The sequence below is a fragment of the Melopsittacus undulatus genome, chromosome 3 (genome assembly GCF_012275295.1).
Source record: "Melopsittacus undulatus isolate bMelUnd1 chromosome 3, bMelUnd1.mat.Z, whole genome shotgun sequence".
Taxonomy (NCBI): Eukaryota; Metazoa; Chordata; class Aves; order Psittaciformes; family Psittaculidae; genus Melopsittacus; species Melopsittacus undulatus.
The window spans coordinates 24,657,809-24,681,692 of record NC_047529.1 but is presented as its reverse complement, the minus strand read 5'-3'; the positions used below and the strand labels follow the sequence as shown (position 1 = coordinate 24,681,692).

The 23,884-nt window shown below is 41.8% G+C and overlaps 1 protein-coding gene across 1 annotated transcript in view; it reads left to right on the top strand.

The window, feature by feature from the left end:
• The first annotated feature begins 281 nt into the window (after nucleotides 1-281).
• VSNL1 (visinin like 1) overlaps nucleotides 282-23,884 on the top strand; it is an 84,168-nt gene continuing 60,565 nt past the window's right edge. Inside the window, exon 1 of the mRNA XM_034061258.1 lies at nucleotides 282-395. The gene's annotated coding sequence lies outside the window, so the exon portion shown is untranslated. The remainder of the gene's footprint in view (nucleotides 396-23,884) is intronic.

Here is a 23,884-nt window from a genome sequence, read left to right as displayed (position 1 = left end):
GTCCCCGCACATGTTGGGGCCCCCCGGCCGCCGCTCCGCCCTGGGCCTTCCCTCCCCTCTCCCCCACCCCTCCCGCCGCTAACGCGACGTCTCGTCCTGCCGCGCGCGCGCTCCCCCTCCCTCACGCCCGCGCCGGCGGGCGGCCCCGCGCATGCTCGGGCGGCAGGGCGGCGCGTGCGCGCGGGGCGGCGGTCTGCAGTGCGGGGCGGGCGGGCGGCTCGCGGGGCGGAGCGGGGGCGCGCGGCGGCGGCGGCGCGAGGTGCGGCGCGAGGTGCGGCGGCGCGAGCGGCTGGCGGGCGCGCAGCGAGGCGCCGTCCCTCCGGCCCCAGCACCCCGGCGGGACCCAGCGGCCCAGCGCCTTCCTCCGCACCGCGGACAGCTCTCGGCGCCCTCTTGTAAGTGGTCAGGCTGGGGTGGGGGTCCGGGCTCCGCACCCGTCAGCCGGGCTTCGGCGCGGACGGGGCGCCGGCAGCAGGGGCTGCCCGCCGGGCCGAGAGGTTGGAGACGGGGACGCGCTTCCTCGGGCTGCCCCGCGCGGTGTTCTCCGCCCGGGAGGACAGCGGGGGGTCGGGGCGGGGGCTGCCGGGGTCGGCGCGGCCGCTCCCCATCGCTCGGGGATCCTCCGCCCCGGGAGCGGGGAAGTGGATACGCGCGAGTGGTCCTCGCTGTGGCTGGCGCTGGGGTGTCGCCGCACGGGCGGGATGCAGGGCAGTCGCGCCCGAGGCGATTTGCCGTCAACTGTTGCGAGATACGAGACCGAACCCCGCATCGATTCGGATATCGATACCGGCAGCATCGAAAGGAAGCATCGATCTCTCGCTTCAGTTTGTCCCTGGAAATTGTTTCGGGGAAAGTGGAAGCCTTTGGTGTTCTTGTGCGTTTGAAAAGAGCCAGTAAGGAAAAAGATAAACCCTAAAGACCGTGCGAAAGCGAAGAGCAGGAGCAGTCCTCGCAAGGTCATCACACCCGCGGGGAAGGCAGGAGTGCTCCCGGCCCTTGTGGCCGCTCTGTCGCCGTTGTTAGTGCCCGTGAGAGGGGGTTTATTTCGTTATTTCGTTTTATTCGGTACACGGGGCGGGCGCGGGGCGAGCCCCGGGCGCGGCGGGGCGGGCGCGGACTTGCCGCGCTGGTGCCGCGCTCACGGGCACTGCTCGGAGTGAAATGGAGATGGGAGGAGATAACACAGGCTGGTGTGCGGTCCCAGCCGTCATCTCCCACACGAAGGCGTGAGGAGGAGGAGAAGGAGAAGGAGACGGCGGGAGAGAGAATTTCATATCCAGAGATCAAAACAAAAGGGAGGAGGGAGCAGGTTGAGGCGGATCGTGAGCAGCCGTGGGGGAAAGTGAGGCGTTTTCCGCGCTGAGCCTCGCGGAGAGGAGTGGCGGGGCTCCGCGAGGTGCGCGACCTCCGAGTGACGGACAGAAGGTGTGGGGGGGCGGTGGTCAGCCCGGCCGGCGCAACTTTGCGCGCAAGCCCTGCTTGGAAACGAGTTGTGTGCGCGGGGTGATGTGCCGTGTGTGCGGGTCGAGGAGGAGGCATGCCTGCCGGCGGGCCAGCACTACCGCTGCTTCCTCTCCCTCCTCCGCAGCCTCGGGAAGGGCTCTTCAGCCCCTGGTCTAGCCGGGAAGGCTCGGGTCCCGACAGTGCGGTGCCGGCGCCGCTCCCCTAGCCTTCGGGGATGCCGCACCGGGACACGGGACTCTGCGCTGGGCGGGATTCCCGCCACCAGCTGGAAGGGCCCCAACAGCGCTGCCTTGCCCCCTGCAGCTCGGGTCCCTCCTCCCCCGGTGCAAGGGTCTACCATCATCACCCAGGGGTGTCCCTTCCTTCCCCGGAGTTCTCCGCTCTCCCCACTGCTCCCACCGGTGACCACCCCCTGTACGGGCAATGCCTTCCCTGCATGAAACCACCTGCAAGGTCACCCCACAGCCCCTCTTCTGCATCTTGTCCCCAACCCCACTGAGCTCTTCATATGCTGGGATGTTGTGTGTGCCCATACTCCCCCAGCCCTCCCCAGCTTTGCCCCAGCCTGGATTGGCAGCTTCGGCCTCCGACGTGGGGAGGAACCTTTGGAGAACGGGGAGGGAAAAAGGGGGAAGGAGCCTGATCTTATGCAACTGCAGCCCCCCCGCCGTCCCTGGAGGAGCCCGTTCAGGAGTTTTTGGGAGGTGGAACGGGGCTCTCTGCCTTTCCAGGGCGAAGGGGGGAGCCCGAGCACGGCTGTGCGGAGTTACTGCCTGGGGAACTGCGCTTCCAAATCCCCGCATTGCCCGAAACAATGCAGCGAGGCCGGGGGGTGAGGGTGAGGAGGGGGCGGCGATCACCTGCACCAGCAGGCTTTTTGACTGAAAAAGCGTGCAGATAGCAGGGTAACTCAAAAAACTGCCCTTTCATTAAAACTGAAATGTGATTACCTGCATGTATGAGCCTCAGCCAATTAGCAAAAGGCCAAATGTAAGAATAAATTCCACGTTCTTGCAAAGAAGATGGTAATGTAACAGATACAGGCGCTTCTCCCAACAATTCTGCTGGCAAAATATTTTTAGGAATATTTTGTAGTGACTGCTTCTGTGGATAGGCATTGTCTTCCTTCATATATTAGAAAGTTTGTCTCTCAGAGGTACCACCACCTGTGTATGAAGGAGAAAAAGAGGCACTTATTTACTAACCGGGATATGATAAGGAACAGATTCCTCACATTCAAGTAAAACTAAGTATGCTCAGCCTGTGTGAAATACGTATTCACTGGCCCTTTCAGAAGACATGCTTACTAGTAGTGTGTTTCTGTGACACATTTTCAGACTCCATAGTTTTCATTACTACCCTTTTTCTTTGCAGAATGCCTTTTTCAAAAAAGAGCAATGTTTATTTAAGACCATTGGTTTACTTGAAGGGTCTTCCAGGTTGGTGAAGCAGCATGATGCATTTTGTGGACTGTGATCAATTTTAATTAATTTAATTTCACTTCTCCATTCAAAGAAAACATAAAGTAGTGTGGACTAATGCTGCTGTCAAGGAAAAATAAGGAAATACATTCTTGATCCTTGTTATGTATTATTCCTGCCTTTTAATTAAGGACTGAATCCTTATCTTCTTGTTCAGCCACAAACCTCTCTGGCATAGAACTGCAATATTTAACCAGTTTTTAGGTCGTCCTGTCTTCTTGCCCCGTACAAATGCTTACCCATACACAGAATTGCACCAGTGATTTTTCACCATGCTTCATGTTCTGGAGCATCCAGTTATTGACAGCACAATAGCTGTTTTGTCGAGCGACATCTTCTTCAGACTCCCGTGGCATTACATAACCGCACAACTGCAGAGCAATGCCAGGGATGTCCCCACTGCTGTTGGTTCCATTGTACATGTCCCACTGTGCACTCCCCTGATGTAGTACACCAACAGTCATAGCTTATACCATGTCACAGTTCCAACTAGAAGAAAAATTAAGCCCTGGCCAGAATAGTAAGGTAAAGTCTAGGTGGGATGTGATAGGTAGGACAGGGAGCAAAACAGAGCACAGCTGAGGATTGCTGGTTCAGCCTGCAGGAATCAGGCTGGCTGTGTGGAATAGAAGTGATGCAGTGAAGCTGGGATTGGATCTGTTTGGGAAAGCACTGCATGCATTCCAGGGTGCGACACCCTGCTGACTGCAGCATAGCTGGGCTGCACTGGGGATCCCCATGTACCTTCCAGCACCATCTTGCCCTAGGGCTCAGGGAATGAATGGTCTGCAGTATCAAGATCCTGCAGCTCCCTTCTCCATGTGTTGGGATGGTATAGCCCTCTTGACTTTTCTGCCTGTACTCAATGCAGCTGCAGGCAGGATCTGAATCTAAGAATCTAGATTTCTTTTAACAAACGCATGAATATGGTGAACTTTGTTATGGGAGCTTCCAGAACTGTTTACTTTTCAAGCTGTTGTCCTGGTTCTGTTTTGCACTTTTGGAATTCTAAATTTATGTCTGTCTGCACTGCACATTCCTGAGTTTTTTCTGTTACATTTGTGCCTCATGCTCGTGTTTTATGTATTCACTTGTGTAAATTTTGCAGATTTCTGTGGATTACTATGATTCTGTGATTTCCAGAAGTTTATGTCACTTGGGCACATAATGCTGGCTCATCCTCCAGTTGTGAATTAAACAGCAGTTGAAATTAGAAACTAAACACTAATTGAAATTAGAGTTAGAACATTTTAAATACGATAGGCAAATTCATTTTTAAAATACTTGGAATTTAAACACGTAGCACTTACACGAAAAACTGTGCTCCTTGTCTGTGATGTCAAATGTTTTCAGCATTGGCCTTCATCCCTTTGTTTTTAATTTGTTTTACAAGCATGGCTGGGAGCTGAATTTCCTTTGTTGTTAGAGTGGTCTAAAAGGAGTCGTGTTTCAGAATTTAATTGCCAGTAGATTTTGCACTTCCCTTTAATTTTGTATTACATTAGGGAAGAAGAACAGCCACGTGGTCTTCACACATTATTCCTCAAGCCTAGTTTTGACTCAGACTTCACTGTTACGAGCCTATACTGTGTTATCTGCCCCCTTTTCTTGTGGGTCCCTATTACTTGCATTTGCGTACCTTTTTAACATTCTGTACATCCTTAACCTTTCTTTCTTCTTTTGGAGTGTAATTTTGTTTCTTCTGTTTGTGTGCCTTCATTGCATCTTTGAATTGCTTTTCTCTTTACCAGTTATATTCTTCACTGTTTACTTCCTTTAATCCTTGCAAAAGATCATGTCTTACTCTGTAGCTTCTCTACGTGGCATCGCTGAAAGGGTTTCTGATATCGGAATACAGCAGACATAGGGAAGACTATCAGCATATGTAGTGCTATAAGATGTAAGGGTCCAGATGGGCTTCCATCACAGGGAGGCACTTTCTTACCTCAGTTCTGACTCTTTATTCATAGAAAGAGAGAATCTCAACTTTTGAATTTTGTATTATTGCTGTGAGAGTAATGGCTATAATCCCTTTCAAAGATACTGAAACAGATGATAAAAAGGATACTTGTTTATGGAATACAAAATCCCTGGATAGTGCTTCAAATCCTACTGCTTTTTAAGTTATGATTTAAGTTGCTAAGGATATAGATGTATTTTTTCAATTTGTGTTTTAAAGTTTAGGAGGACATAATGCACAGGGTTTCTGCTTTCAGGAGCTTTTCCACATTTAGATATGAATATGACCCAAAGGACAATAACAAACATCTAGGAAATTAAGGCAGATTATTAGAGATGGTCTCATAGCTGAAGGTTGTAAGAAGTAAGTAGTTTCGGGGAGCCAGTTGAAGGAGAGGAAAAGGTAGAAATCACTTGATAATCCATTTCACTAATGTGTTTGTTAAAAATATCAAGCTGGTTTTCTTTGTGATTATTCCCCTGAGGAGGCTAAGGAACAGAATATGTTTCATAAAAGAACTTGTAAAACCACAGCTAATTGAAATAAACAGTGTTCATTGGGTTTGTGATGACAAATGCCTCAATGACTTAAACATGATATATTCTGAAATGCTGTTACCAAGGACAAAGAAGGGAGTATTACTGATATTATTGGAAATTCTTTGCCTGGAACAAAGTCACTTTTTCAATCCCAGATTGCACAAATTTAACAGAATGTATTATAGCTTCCCTGGCTTCACTGTTTCGAAAAAGCAAGGGTTTGCTACATTCTTGAGTTTGTCAACAACCTATGATTTTTAAAGCCATGAGAAGCGATAATTTGTGGTGATCAAGTGGGTATTTTACTAGGAAGATACAGAATTTAAAAAATCACTTTATGATCAGAAAGCCATTTGGAGGAGAATATTTACACAAGCATCATTACAAGAATCTAAATAGATGTACAGGAAAAATCCAAGCTGTAATGATGATTTGTATAGCTTTAACACTAATATATATGAGACACTAAACTTCTTGATTAAAATGATCTTTAATAACTTTGGCTTAAAGCAGACGTAGTTTTAAATAATTGATGATTTTTGAAAAGCATAATTGTCTTTATGCACCTCTACTGTACAGTTTGCTAAATAGCAGAAATAGTCATTTTACCTGTTTCTTGTTCACTAACTTGGACTTTCTCAAAGTTCATTGATGGAAAGATGTAAAACTGACATCCATAATTGTATGACATATAAATGGCTTTTTAACTGTTTTGTTTTTATTTGGTCCTACCAGGTATTTTCATGTCACAGTTAGTCATAACAAAGTAGTGAGATATTGTTGACCTCTGAATGACTTGAATGCACCATTATAATAACAACCAATGGGATATTCAACAAGAGCAAGTGTAGAGTCTTGCATCTGGGGAAGAACAACCCCATGTACCAGTACAGGTTGGGGGTTGACCTGCTGCAAAGTAGTGAAGGGGTAAGGGACCTAGGGGTCCTGGTGGATAGGAGGATGACCATGAGCCAGCAATGTGCCCTTGTGGCCAAGAAGGCAAATGGCATCCTAGGGTGCATTAGAAAGGGTGTGGTTAGTAGGTCAAGAGAGGTTCTCCTCCCCCTCTACTCTGCCTTGGGGAGGCCACATCTGGAATATTGCGTCCAGTTCTGGGCCCCTCAGTTCAAGAAGGACAGGGAATTGCTTGAAAGAGTCCAGCGCAGAGCCACAAAGATGATGAAGGGAGTGGAACACCTCCCTTATGAGGAGAGGCTGAAGGAGCTGGGTCTCTTTAGCTTGGAGGAGACTGAGGGGTGACCTCATCAGTGTTTACAAATGTGTAAAGGGTGGGTGTCAGGATGATGGAGCTAGGCTTTTTTCAGTGATATCCAGTGATAGGACAAGGAGCAATGGGTGTAAACTGGAGCATAGGAGGTTCCACGTTAACATCAGGAAGAACTTCTTTACTGTAAGAGTGACAGAGCACTGGAACAGGTTGCCCAGGGAAGTTGTGGAGTCTCCTATGTTGGAGATATTAAAGGCCCGCCTGGACAAGTTCCTGTGTGATGTACTGTAGGTTACCCTGCTCTTGCAGGGGGGTTGGACTAGATGATCTTTCGAGGTCCCTTCCAACCCTTGGGATTCTGTGATTCTGTGATACCTTTGTTGTTCAAACTTTGATAAGGAGTATACTGTCAGCAATGAACAAGTCATAATCTATACTCAGGAAAAAAAAAACAAACTGATGGTAATTTACAGAGCTTTTAGACATATGCAAGGTTTTAAACTTTTTGATAAAAGCTACTTTAATTACTTGTAGCTAAGTAGGAAGGTGTGTTTTAGAAAGCTTTAAATTCATATATGCTTAACTCTGCAAGGGAAAATAATAAGAACCTCAACCAAGTGTCTAGCAGAGTCCGTAACATTTGACTCAGCAATGCTTGTCTATTCTTCTGTTCATGATGCACATACCTTTTTTTTATTGGAAAAAAGAACAAAAAACCCCCAAAAAACTAACAAAAAAACCCCAAAAACCAAACCCCAAAAAACCAAACCAAAATCCCAACCAACCCAAAATCAGTGTTGATTTACAAGACCACAGGTAATGGCTTTTATTTTTTGCAATTCTCCCTAGGATTTTGTAGTAGTTAATTATCCTTAGTGTTAAAACATGCACTTTGTTTCTGGTCTTCATTAGCAGTTCTTGAGCCAGTCAGTCTATGAAATAGTTGAAAGAATATTAAATAGGTAAGCTATTGAGCCAGGTGCTTGTAAAATACCTATGACTTGATTTTAGTATCTAAAAAGTAATTTCTTGTTTTTAATAAAAGATTAGTCTTCCACCTAGTGCAAAACATTTTTATTCAAAAGTGGATATTAAATCACTCACTACAAGATGGAATTAAATGGAAGTGAGGAGAGTCAAACATTATGCTTTTTGTGGACTGCATTTGACAATATCTGTGTATTTAATTAGACCTTGTTCAGAATGGAGTCCTCTAAAATTAGAACATCATGTTTATAAAAGCTCTTAGAATACAGCATATTTCTGTGTACTCTTATCTGCTATATTTAGAAATATAAAGTAACTGAAGACTCTTATTTGGCGTATTAGCAGTTTGAATGAAAATGCTTTTGTTTTTTTTATAGAAGTTCATCTATCTAGGAAAAAAAATGTGATTTTGAGAAGTTAGTAAAAGTGAACATTTTTACAAGGCCTTAACACTGAAAATAAAATCATCTTATATAATGGATAACACTCAAAAGAGTTATTTGTGCAAATATTGCTAATCCCTGGCACATATACAGTTGATGTTCTTATATACTGTACTTTTTTAAAGAAGTCAGTTTTCATTTGAATGTGTTTTTTTTTCAAATGACACAAATGAGTACCTACATTCAAGGATGGTCTTGAAATACCTGTTTTGAACTGCATAAAAGTCTTTCGGTTCGAAAGTATGATATCCTGAAAAGGAATTTTAGTTTGATGCATAAAATATTGGATTGTACTGTCACTTTTTGCAAACCAACCTGATTTATATGAAATGACCGTTTCTTCAAATGCCTTCTAATGAAGTTTGACCTGTATTTTTCACCTGTTTTGGGGTTTTGCATCTGACTTGGATATATTAGTACTCTTGTATCTGATTACATTAGCCACATTGTAAGGTCAAAGGATGCTCTGCAGTGTGCTCTAGTGAGCTTGGAATCTGGTCCTTCATATCCATTCAAAATGAGAAATTTTAGAAGATTAGCATCCTTTTTGGTCTTCAGAACATAGTAGTTTACCTTGTTCACAGTGACATATAACACAACCTTAAATTAAGAGAGTCAAAGAAATCACAAATTGTTTTTCCAATATAGTACATAAAATATGCCTGCTGCCCTCTGACAGTGAATTTCTAATGATTCAGCTATATTACTGAAATCCCAGAGTGCTTAAGAGAGGTAGTTTCTAAGGCTTCATTTTCCTCCTCAGGTATGGTAAGTAGATCAAAGTAGCCTTCATAATTTTTCATTAACTAGTTTTGCTTACAAGAGCTGTCTCTTGCTATGGTACACATTGAGTGAGTGCTTACCTATTGAGTTCAGTGGCTATTTTTTATTGATATTAATTCTTGTCTGTGGAAATAGGAGGGTTAGAAGGGGTTATGAGGCTTTACATTTTTCTCAAATGTTTGCCACAAAGAGGTGCTACTGGAACACAGATCCATAAGTAATATCAGTTTCTGCATGGTTTAAGTGGTGAGCAGTACTCATTCAGGCTTCCCACTCTGTTATGAGAATTTAATCCTGAAGTGTCAGCAGGTACTAACTCTGCTTCATGTCTTATCTCATCCTTTAGCCTTCACTGATCCCTTTTTACCTCGCTTCTGTCTCTGCTTCGCTTCTTTTATACTGCTCCAACAGTCTCCTGTTGCCCATCTCCCTCTCCTTAATGATACCTGGCTGTGTTTCACCATAGGGGATACCTCCCTCATCTTGCATTTTAACCGTGGTTTTGTGTTTGGTTTATAAACTGTTAGCCTTATAAAACAAGGATCTCTTTTAGGAAGTGCAGCTGCATGTACAGTGCTGTAAGGGTAATTTTAAAATTCTAACAACATATAGAAGATCTTGTAACTGCAGCCTCTGCACAAAGATGCATATTCAGGGTTTCACAGAGTGACATTGAACCAATCCATGTCTGATAACAGCAACTGAGTCCTTCTCCTGCAAAGCTAATTAGGATATATTTATTGTGCAGTCACTAGGTTGTGAATGAAATATGCTGACATACTCAACCTATCCCTAAACCAAATATGATGTATCTGCAGTAAGCCAGACACAGCACTACAGAGCTTAGCTGTACTCAAGTCTTCATCCTGCCCTTGAGCAGGTTATGCTGTCTGCAGCACGTTCTGCTTTGTCCTGGTGGGGCTGGTTACAGTGGCAAAGCCAGCAAGGTAAAAACTGGCTCAGGCAGGCGTCTACTCCAGCTGCAGGGGCTGTGGTGTAGACACACCTAGAGCATGTTCTAAACAGATGGGTTTGTATATAGGTATCTCTTGATTGGTATTTTCAGGGAGAAGTCTGTAAGAAGTCATGGTACAATGCAAACAGATTTTGAACACAGCTGTGTTCTTTCTGTGTATGTCTCCTCCTCTTTGTTGAATCACTGTCTTTAGTGCCTTGACTCCCCATACCTCAGTGGAAGGCCCAAGGGAGCTTCTCGTAAATCTGCATAGTAGCAACACAGCGTATGTATTTCTTTTTCTTTTATTTTTTTATTTTGGTTGTGTAATGTTGGAGTGGGAAGATGTGATACAGAAGACAGAAAATGTTACAATAATTTAGCACAGCATATTCTGCATTTTTTATTTCTACATACTGTTATCAGTGGTCCACTTCTCAGTATGTACATATCACTTAATGCCATAACATCCATGTTGTTAATTAGCTTAACAAAATCTATTTGTACAAGTTCTTCAGTCACAAAGCAGTTTGCTTTCTTTAGACAAGAATGAGCTAGAGAATTGTTTGCTAGTTAAATGCTATTCCTTGTGAGATACATTACGTTAGTACCTACTTCAAATATTTTTCACTGAATATAGATTTTTTTTCATAATATGCAACTGTAAATAAATGAAAACAGTTTAACAGATTTCTGAACTGTTGCTTGAGAAACTTGTGGTAAATATAAAATAAAGTAATTCGTATTTTGGTATCAAACGGTCTTATCATTACTTTGTATTGCTGGTTTAATGTTGGTGAAATACAGATAGTCAAATTTAAAAAAAGCCAAACTCTGCAACTTCATGCACTGCAAATATGTGAAAAAAAAATCCCTGTGTTTAACAATGGCTTGAGTTTTACTGAGTGTCTTATATTCCATAGTTGGCTGAGGAGCAGACAGAAAGATATCTTGAAAATTCCACTTTCTTCCATATAAATTGGAAGGTCTTGCAATATGTGACTCACTTCAGCTGTATGCATCTCTCTGTCACCAGTAGGAGTGTATTAGTGATGACCAATAACAATATATCAATGTCAGCTTATCTCCAGATAAAAGGGAGAGTTCATGAGCTGTTCAAGGTTGCTCTGGGATTATATGTTACAGAGATACTGAAATTGTAATTCTCAGTGTTTCCCGGTAAACACAACCATTCACTGTTGTCAGCATTGATACATTCAGAAGGACTTTGACATCTGAAGCTGTGTGAGACAACTAGCATACTACCTATTTCTGCAATTTTACATTTTGTCACTCAGAATGGTGATTTATGAGATTCCTGATTCTAGGAAGACCTACACAGCAGCTAGTGGCTGTTTTAGTCTTGTACTTCTGTTTTCCATTGAAAATCCCGTCAAGAAATCTGCAGATATGAGCAGTTTTTTGTTTATTCTAAATGATCGAAGCTAGTGGAATCACTCTGGACACTTGAGTAATGAGGTACTCTTCTATAAATATTGAATCTAGGAGAACAAACAAACTAAGGGATCAATTTCACACAGATTAAAGGGGCAAATTCATGTTGTGTCAACTGTGCTATGATAATTTGCCATGCTGTAAAAATCCAAATTACAGTAACTAATTTAGATGTGGCTGTACAGCAAAAGGAAGTGTATGTCATTGGTGGGCAGTGGCATTAGCAGCACTGTTGACAAGCACAGACATCAGGATATATTTGGGAGCAAATGGAAGGATGGCTTGATGGTGCTTCATTATTAAATGCTACCATAAAGCTGAATGTCAGCTGGAAATTTCTTTTATGAATCAGTCCTATTCTGAAGTAGCTGGACCAAAGTCCCAGATCACACAAATAGGACTCGTTCTGTGAGCTGATGCGTCAGATCCCTACTGGAAAAACTAAATCAAAGAATGGATTTGAATAGTGCAAAGAACTTCTTGAAGCACCAAAACACTTCCATGAGTGATTAGACTTAAATACATGGGGAAATCTGTTGATTTGAATAGAGTTGACTAGAAATGTAGGTGTAAGTATTTAGCTAGCGCATAGCCTAAAGGAGACTTGGGGAAAAGGAGAAGGTGTGATCACGAATCATGTTAGAGATGTAGGCAAGATCAGACCTGTGAGGATTTCAGTGCTAGGGAGAAGACATTTTAAATGAATCAAAAAGGAAAGGGGAAGTGAGGAAAAGGATTAGGATAGCATTTGAAGGTACCACCAGAAGGCAAAGGTGTCAACATCTAGGAAAGACAGAAGAGTGGAGACCCTCTCACAGAAAGGGTGATTAATTAGAAAATCATCAACGGATTCACCACTTCTCACTTTTTTTTTAATGTGTTACAAGAAAACTTTGCAGGGAAAAATCTGAATTTCCAGGAAACACTGAGTTTAGTGATAAATCCAGTTGATTCTTGCAACTTTTCTTTGAACTGCATCTTCAGATGTAATGCTAGCCAGGCTGTATCAGAACCATACTAGGACAAAAGCATGACAGGTGCTTAGAGGAAGCCTTAACTGAGATGCCAATAGCTAGCTAGCTGAGCTGTGGTAGCTTTACTTATATGTATGTGTGAGATGGGTGATGTAGCTGTTTAGGAAGAAGAAGGAGAATTGAAATAGTTTTAAGTCACATGCAGGTAAGTCCTAAAAATGACCAGAGGAACACTCCCAGTGCAGACTCCTTCTGTCAGTGAGTTCTGTGTGGGTGCAGGGGAATTTGCTCATCTAGAGGCATTTGGGACATGAAACTAAGTGGGGAAAAGGATTGAAAAGTAAAATGTGAAGCATTTGCATAAGACTTTAAATGTACTCTCATTGTATGATTCATTGATCTTATGATTGAGCTTCTGCTTTTAAAAATCCTGCTGTTTTTTCTGTAAAAAGCTGTTAGTTTGGGGGTCCTGATTTTGAAGTATTTAAATGACAAGTTGCTCATTGTTTTGCAGTTGTATTTATGTGCTATGTAGTTTTTCACCACTGATGTCAGTTTTGAATGGGATACGACACCTACAGCATTGGCAAATTTATAGAATTTGACATGATTTCATTCACACTGTATTACATGATGATGCTGAAGACAAGAAACGTGACTTGTCCAAGAGCTCTTAGAAAACTGAAGGCAAAGCAGAAGGTGGAATCCAAGACACTGCTTCTCATAGTGGATTGTAGACCATGTTTTACCTATCTGATCACTTGTTATAATGAGGTTCCTTTCATGGGAGGAACTCAGTTTGCACTGCTGATATGAAAGAGCTTGACTAAAACCTCAAAAATTCTCCTTCTAGTTGCAACACAAGATGGATAAATGGCATTTGTGTAAATTTTTCACTGTTAAGCCACAAGTGCTTTGGTCCCACTCATCAGTAGAAGCCAGTTTCTTCCTCAGAAGGCCTGTCTATACAGTTCAGATATCATTCCTATGTTGGTGATATCATTCCTGTCATCTGGCAGTGAGATGAGTAGTAGAGGATTTGCTGATGTGGTGACCACATTTGGTATTCGGAAGAAATGAGGATGCAGACCTAGAAATTTGGATGAAAGCAGTTTCCCATTGGACTTTTGGTGTGATACTGATCTGTCTTGACTGAAGTGAAATGCAGTGCCTGATTACCCCAGCACCAGGTGATCTATGGTCCTGACAGTGGGAGGGTTAATGGTGACACCAGCTTGGGCTGATCTCTTTATGCAGCCCAACGTTTGCTGGCTGGGTTGACATGGTCACCGAATCACATGCATCTGCTAGAAAGCGAGGCTTTTCCTGTTGCCTTGCTTTGCTATTACCATCTATTCTTTTGCAGGTTTAGCACACCTGAAATTTTTTTTTCTTTTCTTGGTGAAGCATGGCCAGTATTTATTTTTTTTTTTTGCCCTGCCTTGCATGTGCCATGCAAGTCCTAGAATATACACAAGACACTAAGCAAGGAGCTGTTTCCAAAAATGGGAGAGGTTTTCTTTGGAGGGTATAACCCTTCCTGGCAATGGAACTGGACTGTCAGATTAAAATCACAATGTAATCCTTCTCTGGAGTAATGGGACCAATAGAGAGTTGTTACCATTGTCTGCCTGTGACCTGTTCATGAGGCTTGTCTTTCCTCTTGGCTCCCTGAGGTACTTGGTTTGAAGCTAAGCAGTGCAGTTTAGAAATACTGGCTATACTTACAAATTCTTACAGAAACAAGTGCTTGTGTGCCACTCATGAACTAAAAATTAAATGAAAGTATTAATGAACTAAAAGTAATAACTGTTTTAAATCTTAAATTTAAATGACTAGGCCGCCGTCACTCTAACTTTGGAATATTTTTACAGTGGCAGTTTATTGGTTACAGTGGTGTTTACATCTCTCCCAGGTTCCTATACTTTTGGTACTGAGATCTCAGTCAGATGGTGGTGTGATAGTAAGGATGCACTTGGACTAGAGCTGATGAGGAAGTGGGCTGCAGAGCATGGATTGGGCTTTTTTAGTAGACAGTGAGGAGATGCGTGTCTCCATTATCTCTAGGTTTTAATTACATTGGATTAATTACATAGTACATTTACATACATTTATTACATCAATTTTGTCAGTTTAGCTGTGGTCCTTAACGTATTTTTCTTCTTAGGTTTTTGCATAATAAAACACAGGTGTCAGGTCTCCACTACACACATGAAAATTGTTCATGCATACACAGTTGTCAATATACTATGAAAGAATAAGGTCCCAGATCAGTTTTTCTTTTGGATTTGAAGTTATCTTTTTAGAAAGAAGCGTACAACTTTTTGTCAGTTGTATGCTTTATGGCAGACTAAAGTAGTAGAGCTCTCCTATAATACATGACAGTATTCCATTTTAGACAGGCTCTGGGGCTTTTTCCCTTGGACATGGTAAAGCATTACCTAGAAGTCAGTTTGTGAATAAACTGGAATGTAAGGATTTCTCAGTACAGTGAAGTAAGCAGGCATAACCAGTCGCATTCTGCTAATCTCCGGTTGTGCCAGAGATTTGTCGTTACAGTAGGAGTTGGCAGCAGTAGCTATTTGTTCTTGCTTGTTTCAAAGGGGAAATGGTGTGAAAATATAAAGACTGAGACCTGGTGAAAGTAGGTTTTTTTAAAGTACTAGAGCAGAGAAAATGTAAGGTACCTATTTTACGTGGAATGGTCCAGAAATTGTATGTTCCCTGTTTTTCCTTTGAAAAATATCTATTTCTTTGGCCAACTGTAGGTTACCATTATTTCCCATTTATTATTGTGGCAAAGTATTTAAAAGTGGAGTCATTTGAGCACCAGTCCCACTGGATACGAGCCAATTCAACTCCATCAGGCTCCATTAAGTTGTTATTAAGTGCTGTCAGCCAAGTCCACATTATGTAAGACAAAAGATTAAAATCTGCCATATATGAGTTGGTTGTACAATTTTTTTTTCAGCATAGCAAGACTCCAGAGGTGGTACAGCAAACTTTTCAGCTTAGGTATGTATTCTGAAGGTAGAACTTCACAATCTGGTTGTTTTTCAGCAAAAGAGCTTGTCAGTTTTATTCTGTTGTTGTAGTTTCAGACCATTCAACAGGACTTCTTATCATTCTAAATGAAAAATTTAAAGGTATGGTTTAACTGTAGGAGTACTTTGCTTTGGCTGGAACAGCCCTACATCCCATGGGTAGCTCAAAGGGCTCGTTTACTTGATACTTTGCTTATTTTTCTGCCTGAGGCACTTGGACAGCACAGGCATTAATGTGTCGCTGCAGTTTTGCGTGTTCCCAGGGGGACAGATGAACACACAGGCAGGAAACAGTGCTCATCCTGTCTCTCTTCCTGGGCAGCATTCATTGATTAGTAGGCAAGGCAGCTGCCTGCACTCTGCCATTCCTGCAAAGATTTCTCTAAATCTCACTTCTCCTCAGCCAGAACAAAACCAAGCCTCAAGGAGTGAAAAAGCAGAATATGGCTGGTGGGAAGCAGCACATGTGAGCAGATGAAGTAGCTGTTCAAAAAGGAGATTGTCACAGGAATACATTCACTAGCATGAAGTTAACCTATTTTTTTTCTCTTTATCAGATGCTTGCTTCTGGTTTTATGTCACTTAGTAATCTCTGCATCTGTGATGTATATATATTAGCTCATGTCTAGACTGCTTTGGAGTGAAATAAGTTCTTTCTTGGTTGCAGAATGGGTGGTGTGGAGTAAAGCACAGAGGGTGCTGCTGAGGTCCTGCTTCTGCATCTGGTGTGGGCGCAGCCTGCTAGCATCAGGTCTCTGCCTTGGGTGGGCTGGGGAGAGTGAAACTGGGAACTGGGGCACTTTGGCAGTCCAGTACACAACTCATCTCAGCACCCACTGGTTTGATGTGACAGTTGGCACCTACTGTGAAGACTGTCCAAGTGAATAAAGGCATAAGACGCCACTGAAAGCTTGAATGATAACCCATTTTTTCTAAGAAATAAACAGGCTGCATCAGTTATGCCAAGGTCACAAGTTTACATTTCCCCAAGGTCTGTGTGAAGCTTTGAGGAAAAGTTTCTTACTCAGCTGTTTCACACAATCAAGATATTGTGCCATTACCTCTGCTTTGTCAGTTGGCTTCAGAAGAGCCTAGCTTATTTTTCTCTACATTATTCATGAAGAAATCTGCAAAGCTACCTTCTACCTCCGTGCAGAACCTCTGTATGGTATAGTACAAAGTATAGAAAATTTGTGAAGTATTCAGCACAGTGCGCATAGCTTGTGTGGTGATATCAGGATCTGTGGGGAATCTTTTAAAATATATATAACTAAATTTAAATATATTTTTAAAAGGATTCTACAGCTTACTGCAGAATTTGCATAAGTTTGATTATTTTAATGTAGTAACTCTCCCAGTGCAGTTCTTATAAAATCCTGTAGCAGAATCAATTTACTATTGATTCAATTTACTATTGATTATCCATTGTAATTAATAATAATGTGAAATTTCTTTCTGTAAGTATATAGGCCCGTTGGTCTTACACGTTCTATGTAAAATGAGAGATCACATTTATGTAGTGAAGTGAATAGCAAAGAGGAGCTCTCCCGTTTCCGATGTTCTTTGGGAAAAGATGATCCAAAATAGTTGTATAGGTGCTCTTAGTCTATATAGAATTGTTATTCTCTGGAAACATAACTGTGTTAATAGATGCTTTACTGAAGGTTAAGAAGGGGTTGAGAGTGTTATTACCTTGTGTTTCTCAGGAATACCTTTTGTAGTTCGTACCCACTCCTGATTTAAGTCTGAACTAATACTCAAGTATAAGCATGTCCATAGTGATTGAGTCATTAGAAGAGTTTGAAAGAGTTACAGAAACTTCAAAGTTTGCAGTTATCAAGGCAGTAAAAGCAACTCTCTATATGTAAGAATAGAAAGCTAAGCTTGAGACTGAAACCACAGCCCCATAAATGGAATTACTGCACATCATGTTCCTACCCGCAAAATCCAGGAGGTAATTAGCTGGCTTAATCAGGCACAAAAGAAGGGCTGTCCTTGGAAGAAATTACCTCATCCTCAGGTTGGAACTAGGACAAAGTTTCCTGGTCCTGAGAAAGGTATATTTACCTTTCTCAGGGTTTCCATGCTGCTCATGAGGCAGTTGGTGGTTAATATCTCCATTTTGTCTCGGTGACACAACCAGCCTCAATTCTTTTTCCGAAAGCTCAACTGAAATGCCACCGTGTGACCCGTGAAGATTGCTTCTTGGGTAAATGAAGCTTGAAGGACAGCCTACGCAGTTTCCAGGGTGTAGGAAACTTTAGGGAATGCTGACAAAATCAGTGTGATGAAATAAATAGTATTCTCTGGCTCTTTGTCTTAGTTTGAAGACATTACTTTTTATGGCCACAGATTTTCCAGTGGGAAACATTGAATGCAGTTCAGGGCAAGCGTTGTCTAGACTTCCGCTGATCCTAACTCCAAGAAACTATTTGGCTCCTTGTTCACTGTGACAGTGCTAGAATTAAATTCTCTTTTTTTTTGACAGAAAGTCACCCCCTGATTTGGTGCCTTAAGCTCGTAATACTAGTGCTGTTAGAGATCCACATCAGCCTTTTTTGATGGATAAATAACTTGCATTATTTCTATCTGTATCTAATATCCTAACTCAAGTATTTTATCTGTAGCACATTCAGTGGTATTTATTTACCTAAAAAGTGCTCTGCCTGAGCATGCCACAGGTATCTAGATAGTGGATGTAGTTTTGCTATTTATATCATAGTGTTCTACAAGTAACACCACAATGGTTCAGAATGATCTATGGCTGTAAAGCTGTAAAATAACTCCCAACAGTTCGTCTTGATAGTCTGTTGAAATTAGACTGCTCTGACTATACCCCCTTCAGGTTCACTGCCAAGTTCATATTTTATCCTGAAATTCCACAAGGAGACACTCAAAATAAACACTACACTAGCAACAGCTTGCATTATCTTTAAGGCAGTAGCTAGCATTGTCTTCACTTTAGCCTCTCTGTGGCTTTCTTCACTTCAAAATCCATGAAGTTTGACCTTTTGGATACATTTGCTCTTATTTATTCTCCCTGTTGACTACAGTGGGAACTGAATGAATGAGAGCAAGAAGAGAATGGGTATATCATAGGTGCTGACCTGTTATGACTAAATTATCCCTGTTAGTCCCATGTTGCCCAGCACCAGCCACGTTATATAATGTGTATTTCTTCATTAGCTTTCTTTCAGGATCGAAAAACACAGCTATTAAATTTGTGTTTCAGTTTTCTTAGGAGGGGAAAAAAAAGCAACCTGGAAATTACAAGATTATTCCAGGCACCATTTCAGAGATGTTCAGCCTTTTTGTTCTGCAAATGCTTTTTCTTTGCTACTGCTTTTGAAAACGGTCTGATCTTGTATTTCACTGTTAAAACCTAAAGGTGAATGTGATCAAAATAGCCAGTCACCAAGGTCAGAATGCCCTTAAATCAGAGAGGTTTGCTAATTTTAAGCTTTAGTGTTTTGCAGAAAGTAATGTCTTTAGAAAGAAGAGGTAGAATGTAAGATTGGGACAATACGAATGCACACACATCGCTGCCAATGAAAGCAAAGCTCGCAGGTCTAATTTTAGGCTTTTCAGCCTTGGTATTGTTTCTTACAGCACAGTTATTTTCCATATGATACAAAGGAGTCCATTTTTCAAGTTTTATAAGCTGCTTTAAAAGGCAAAAGCAAGGACAAAGTGAGTACATGTCATGGTCGAAAGAAAATCAAAGAAGCTTAACTAGGTTAATGATGGTTGCAATGCCATTTCTATATGCAGAGGACAATTCTTCAAGAAAAGCAGGAATCTAGAGAAGCATGTTGTGAGATCTGGAAGTAAAGCGAGTTACATATTATCTGAACTGGAACTCTTGGGTGTGATTGGATTTGCTTCAACTTGTTCAATAAAAATGACACTGTGCTTAGATGCCTAGTAACGTAGTCTTCCTAAAATGTTAAAAGGACCTGTGCTCTTTGGAGAACTAGGACTTAACCGGATATCTACATATATCTGGGTGCTTGAAAGTAAGCATTATAGATGCAGTGGGATGTTACAACTAATTCATTATGTAACACCAGAGAGATCCTATTTTCTAAAGTTATCTTTTACTGATACATTCATATAAAACAAGTTTATAGAATTAAAGAAATACAACACTGTAGAAATGCTTTTATTCTTTCCTTTATATTAATTACCAAGGATTGGAGCTAGTTGGTACTAAGTCATTCCCCATGGAAGTGTCAGGAAGTCAGTGGTACTCACCTGTCAAAACTATTAAAAATACCTTTAAAAATGTTAACATAGTCCCCAGTTTTCATCCAAGAGAAGCTTATTAACTCGGTGGATGTATGACAATGGCCATACAAAGACCAGAGAAATTGGAGAACATAAAGCTGTGTGATTTTTGTTAATCTGGACCCCAGAAAAGAGCAGTTTGAGACAGGTTGGTAAGAGACTGCATGGGCAGAAAGAATTTCTTGGGAAGTCTGCACAGGGGCTTGGGGTAATGTCAGTCTGGTGGTTTTTTTTCCCAGAAGTTCAGCCAAGATCCACTGCCTACTCTGGGGACTTCACTAGCCATGTGGTACTTATGTTTGGGTGATGAGGATTGAAGCACAGTTTTGCTGTAGGCTCTGCAGTTGTCCCCAAACCAGGAGAATCAGCTCAGCCTGAGCTCAAGGGGTGGTGATTTTTTTTCATGCCATTCTAGTTGCCTAGAAGTTAAATGTTTAGTCTAAACTAATTGTGTAGGCTTTCTTGTTAGGCAAACAAAAGCAGGCATCTCCAGAGAGCAATTAATCCTACTTATCTTGTATTCATATTTTTAGCATGGGATGAATTGCCTCTTGGTGAATTGGGTGCCTGTTTCTCTCCGTTGCACACTGGAGCCTTGATGACTAATTTAGATTAGATATCCAGCTTTTAATGGCTACCATCCAGGTAGAAATAACCTGGATTAATTGAGTTCCCTGCTACTGACTATGTAATAACTTCCCTGTTACTATTCTGTGCATGATTTGTGGATGCTGTGTTGGAGAAGAAGAGTCTTCTCTCGGTTTTCTTTGCAACAGTTTCAGATAGTTTGGCATTAACAGTACCATTGCTCATTCTTCTGTGGTCCCTAGTCATGAAAGTTTGTTATTTATTTTCATCATTAGTAATAAAAACAAAAGCCAAAACATTTTCATTCAGTCTCTTGGGGAAACAGATTAAGCTACAGACTGGCAGTTTGATGTCATTCTGGATTCTGGCCAAGTTCTCAGGGTCATAAATCAACCTAGCTCCTTTCAAATAACAGACAAATGATGTTTCCAAGAAAGTTTGCAGGACTGATAGTGGAATACAGTGGAAATATGACATTAACAAAGAACGAGCAGACCATTGAGTGGCTTTATTTGGTGGCAGGCACTATTTGTATGGCAAGTTACTTCAAGACAGTAACTGTTTGGTGGTTTGGGGATTGCAGTTCCTCAGGGCTTTCCCGGGCCTGTCAGATTTAAGATTTTTTTATTTCTTTTTTCAGCAACAGATCCACATGATGAGCAAAACAGGAACAAACTGATCATTCCTCTTGGCCTTTAAAGTTTTTCCTAGATGTTTTGAATAGTTTCTCTGAGAAATATAGGTAGTTTTTAAACGAGAAAGTACAAATGCAAGTGACATCTCTGACCCCAGTGCTTTTCCATTTCCGTTTTATCCTTTTATCAGGGCAGACGCAGCAGCAAGAGTCAGGTTCTTTTCTGTATTTGTTCAAACAAACAAAATCCGTTCAAGCCTCCACCTAGACACCTAGATGAGTCGACAGTGATCTCTGCTTCCCTGCTTACACGCATCAAATAGGTTTGCTCAGCACTACTTTGTTAGGAGTGAGATGGGGAAAAGGGATATAGAATAACATGCAGAAAATGTAAGTAACAACTTGTCCACCTGGTAGTTTGAATTCTCTTTTTCTACATGAGGATATCAGCTCATCCCACATTTCTTCCTCCTATCCCACTTTTTAGGTGATTAGATTCATCAAGACCCTTTGGGATCTGAAAATGCTGCATTGGATGTCTCGCTTGCTGTTACTACTCTTGAACATAGCCGTCTCTCCTGCTCTTCCTGCCCACAGACAGCTCCTGGCTGTACACGTTTCCTCCTCCAACCAGCCTGTGGTGATTTTGGGTAGCTGGAGGAGTGCACATAGACATACAAACTCCGTGCATTTGTGCACATGTGAGAGAGACATTTGTATCACTCTTGCCTTCCTCCCTGCAGCTGCATCTCATGCCTGTAAATCATGGTGTTTCTCAAGTGACTGCCTTGGGTTTTTGAGCTTTACACAGCGTAATTATAAGCTGCATAATTTACTTAGTTTTACAACCTGTTTTTTAACATAAAATGCTCTCAAACATTGTATGAAGTGTACAACATCATTTAAACATGCTGATGCCTGCCCCCCGTCCCTGCTGTTCTGGGCTGCCTCTCTTGAGAGATGCTGGCAGCCCTGCTGGCAGCCTGGGCATCCATCCCTCTCTGCTCTTTGGGAGTGGTTGTATTGTGCCCGAAGGTGTCAAGATTGTTTAAATGTCAATAAGATGAATTCTCTGTATCTTAAACAAGCAAAGCTCTCTTTTTTTTTGCCTTATGTATACACCTTGCATGCTGTGAACATCACTGCTCACACTGCTTTTGCTGATGAAAAGCCAAAAAGGAAAAGTACAGATAAAACACTGGGATGATGAGAATTGATGTTGGATAGGGAATGAGAGCCAGGTAGGAAGAAAGGAGGGAATTGGGAGAGTTAGAATGAGCTGGTACAGGTTTACTGGAACTGGTTTGACAAGTGTGTTGCCAGAAGCCAGAAGTACAGGGAAATGATTGGACAAGGAAGAAGAGGGACAACTTGAGGCTGAGGTTCACAATCAATGTACTGTTACCTAACTGTCTGTATAATAGAAGAGCCATGGTAATACTGTGTAGACACTCTTACCGCTAAGCATGTCTGCATATTAAACCCAGCTTAGCCTATATTTATTGTGTGGGTACATCTATATTAGGTGGCAGTGTTTCTCAGCAACACTGTAGTCAGTAATTTCATTGGGCTATTCAGGCACGTTCCTTACTGCACTCTTAATGTGCGCTCACAGCTTGGCACTCACAGCTCCCCAGGACTAATGATGATATGATGTATCATTATTCATGTGCCTGGCTGTTTTTATAAAGATTCAAATGCCAACTTGAATGTTTCACGGTGGCAGTGTGTGGGGAATGGAGACCTTCAAAATGCTAAGAAGTGGTACCAGGTAACACAAGGCATGGATGCACAGGCTAGCATGATGAAGTTCAGTGCCTGACCTGCTTTGTATGCTAGTGTCATGTTCTTAGAAAGCAGAGGTGACAGAGTTGCATTTTGAGCAGGAAAAGCACAGCTAATACTTTAGATGAGATTTGCATAGTTATTTAAGTACTTGCTGAGATTTTGTAAGAGCACTCAAGCTGCTGGAGAGATGGTTGATACTGAACATCACCTTGACTTACTCGGAAAGAAATGAAGCAAGGCAATTTAATAACAACACCTACATTAGCCAGTAGTCCAGAGCCGTAGAAGTGCTTACATGTCTTTGTAAATCTGGCTCCTTATACCATGTGCCTTGAAGTCTACATTTTCTTGTTCCAAGATACACACATTTTCACAGAATATAATACAGTTTTTTATAAGCAAGAAAAGAGATTTCTGCTCCTTTTCCCTGAATTTATTTCCTGACATATACTCACTCCCTTCCCCTTTTACTTGGCCTCAGTAATGGGGCTGCTGTGGTCAGGAAAGATAAAGGGATTTTTTCCACCATGAACAAGCAGGCAGATTTCCTGAATATCATTTGTTGAGTATTCTGTTTTGTCTTGGAGACTGAAAAATATCACTACCAGAAGTCCATCGTTTGGAGTCTTGCTCAGTTCCAGAGGGGATTCTGAAACAAGTTCTCTTTATGCTGAGTCTTTTTGGAGTAATTTAGGGGGAAAAAAAGAAAGAAAAAAAAAGTTCTGCAGCTATAACCAGCTCAAACGATTCTTTGCCTTCTGGCAGCCAACAGTTTTTATATTGCATCCTCTGATTTGAGCTACTAGCTGTTCACAGCTCCTGGCAAGTGCCACAATAGCTTTTAAGATTACTCTGTTTCTTGCTGCTCTTTGGGGAAGGGTGCTTTTTGTTATTATTTTTATTCCACTGTTTAGCTTATTGCTAAACTGTAGCCTTCTTTAACTTTTCCCCTCTATTGTCACTCCAGAGAGAGTGAACAGCTCTATCAGTGCAGCATTTAGCATAACCAGGGCCTGATCCAAGTATAGATATAGTAGATTATCTGTTGGTTTAAAGCTTTAAATCAAGACCAGGTGCCTATCTAAAAACCGTACTCTTGCTTAATGACAGAGATTGGAGATAAACAGGAATTTGTGTGTGAAATTCTGCTGTTTCCATCCTAAATGATCAAAACACCTCTTCCCAGGTTGTTAAAATACATGAATCTATGAAATTCCATTAAGTTTTTAACCTTTAATGATAGCAGCATATTTAAGCCATCTTCCATCTAGTTT